The 2,500-nt window shown below is 39.2% G+C and overlaps 1 protein-coding gene across 3 annotated transcripts in view; it reads right to left on the bottom strand.

Moving 5' to 3' along the window:
- The window catches only part of LOC124946418 (disintegrin and metalloproteinase domain-containing protein 10-like), a 159,108-nt gene that overhangs the window by 156,335 nt on the left and 273 nt on the right, over positions 1 to 2,500 (bottom strand). The window contains exons 1-2 of one of the 3 annotated variants that reach the window (XM_047487098.1): positions 445 to 1,275; positions 204 to 291 (exon numbers count right to left, since the gene is read on the bottom strand). The gene's annotated coding sequence lies outside the window, so the exon portion shown is untranslated. Of the gene's footprint in view, positions 1 to 203; positions 292 to 444; positions 1,276 to 1,387 lie in introns of those variants that run through there. The other 2 variants (XM_047487099.1, XM_047487100.1) reach the window with 2 other exon arrangements.

Here is a 2,500-nt window from a genome sequence, read left to right as displayed (position 1 = left end):
AAATAAAGAGAGAGAGAACTACATAGTCTGACTTCGCCTATTTCCCTTGAATAAGATATTAACTTGGGACATCAAGACTCAGCGTGATTTTCTATCGCGTGTTGACCTACACTCTCTCTCTCTCTCTCTCCCTTTCTTTTACTTTTTCTCTTTCTCACTCTCACTTTGTCTCTTTCTCTTTATCCTTCTCAGCCTTTATATACCTCACTCTCAGTTGACGTATTCAGCTCAATTTCGGACGTCATTTTCAAAGTGATCGATGAGAGTCGCTTTTGGTGAACGAGTAGTCGACTTTACGATGAGAAACATATAGGAAATCGAAATTAGGTGCTAACGAGTGCACGTGAGATAAAGAAAAAAATAGAAAGAGAAAGAGAGAGAGAGAGAGAGAGAGAGAGAAAGTCGATATTTCCATCGTGCAATTTTCTTCAATTTCGTACTCACGACTGTGCGTTCGTGCATGAATGCGTGCGTGCTTGCTTGCTTGCTCGGTTGCTTGTTTGCGTTAGACTTTCGTCGAAGATCACGCGAGATTATCTATCACGTTTGTTCTTTCTCTTTCTTTCTTTTTTTCTCTCTTCCTTTCTTTCTTTCTTTCTTTCTTTCTTTCTTCCTTAATTTTTTATTCTTTCGTTTTTGCGAATCGCGAGTCAACTCTCGTTATCCCAGGAATTACGGCATGGGGAGTTATCATGGACAATTTCCACGTCGTATCTCGTTTAGAACTCGCTCGATATTAAACGCGAACGCGAAGGAAACGATTTATATCTGAAATAGGGAAATAGCTTCGCTCGTAAACGCGTTGGTTCTTTTTTTTTCTTTTTTCTTTTTCCTTTTTTTTTTTTTTTTTTTTTTTTTTCCCCATTCACGATTATCAAAGATTAATGATAACAAAAGGAAAGAATCATGAAGGGGATGAAAGAGGGCGGGAAACTTTATCGTATTTTTCTTTTCTCTGTACTTTTTTCTTTTCTTCTTCTTCCATCTTTTTTTCTTTTTTTTTCTTGTTTCTTTGCTTTTTTTCGATTCGTTTTATTCGTCTAAACGACGATGCGCTTTGACAAACGATCCTCGCGTAAAATCATTAAAGGGACAACGTACGATCTACGTACGGATATTCCTTTGACAGAGAGAAGAAACGATAATACAATGAATCGTCGACGGCACGCATTTCTTCTTCTCCTTCTTTTTTTTTTCTCTTGTCTTTTTTTCTTTTCTTTTCTTTTCTTTATTTTTATTTCTTCCTTGTTTTTTTTTTTTCTTTTTTTTTTTTTACTTTCAACTCGACCGCCCGCCCGCCCGACCGCCCCCTCCCCCACCCACGAAAAAACGCGCGTAAACAAAACTGGACAAATTTTGGTTCGAAATATTCGCTATGGGTACTCACGAAAAAGTCGACGAAGTATCGAACACCTCGTGTCTCTGTCTTTATTTCTCTCGATAAATTCGGCAGAAGTATCGTCACAAAAAAGAATATAATCTTATCACGATATAAACACTAGGCATCGTGTTATGATTTCATCTTCGTGTTTATGATTTACGGTGAGAATGGAATACGCGAGAATTGAATACAAGACGTAGACGGTTTAACATCTTTTTCCTTTCTTTTTTTTTTCCCCTCTTTTTTCCTCTTTCTTATAAAAATAAAAGGACACTCTCCCTATCTGTCTCCATATCGAACTTTTTCTTTTCTATTTTGTCGTTGCTTTCGTATAAAATGAAAATAAAAGAATGATAAAGAAAAAGAAAGGAAAAGAAATAGTAAAATCGACCGAAAAGAAAGAAAGAAAGAAAGAGGGCAAGATAATAAGCGAGAAAATAACAACAACAACAATAATAATAATAATAATAATAATAATAATAATAATCGCTAGAACACCGCGAGCGTAATAGTTTTTCACGTCACGTGGAAAAACTGATTTCACGCGAAGTCCTTACGCGAAAAGAGCTTACGAAAGTGATAAGGAATGTCTTTTCAAGTCGAGAACACGCACGTCTATTCGCTCGGAGCGCGCTCGGCGCACTGAAAGCCGTGCGGTGCTACGCTTTGAAATCAACCCTGAAGTAGTATGGTGGCGGTAGTGGCGCCAACCATTGAGGGTGTAAGAAGGGTAACTGGGTGGGATTGCGGGGAGTGGGAGGATGGATGGGGGATGGAGGGTCTAGGGGGTAGTGTGAGTATTGGTGTAGGTGCCGGTGGTATGCAACAAACCCGACGAAGCGTCTCTCCTCGCACCCACCGTCTCACTGGTTCACCCTCCTCATACTACCACCACTATTACTCCTCACTCTTTCAACCCCTTCGGAGAAGGTAGAGCGCCATCATCATCCCTATCGCAACTGCTACCCACCATCAACCCCCTACCGGTGGCTTTCCCTACGTACTGCTAAGCAACCAATTTTGCTAGCAAATATAACGTAACACGTATATAGATGTATTTGATCATTTACATTATATTTTTAAAGATATAGATCCGATTCTCTGTATAGGTTTCATGTG

This window comes from Vespa velutina, chromosome 2 (genome assembly GCF_912470025.1).
Source record: "Vespa velutina chromosome 2, iVesVel2.1, whole genome shotgun sequence".
Classification (NCBI taxonomy): Eukaryota; Metazoa; Arthropoda; class Insecta; order Hymenoptera; family Vespidae; genus Vespa; species Vespa velutina.
Note: the sequence above shows the minus strand (reverse complement) of the source record. Positions and strands in the feature narration are given on the sequence as shown.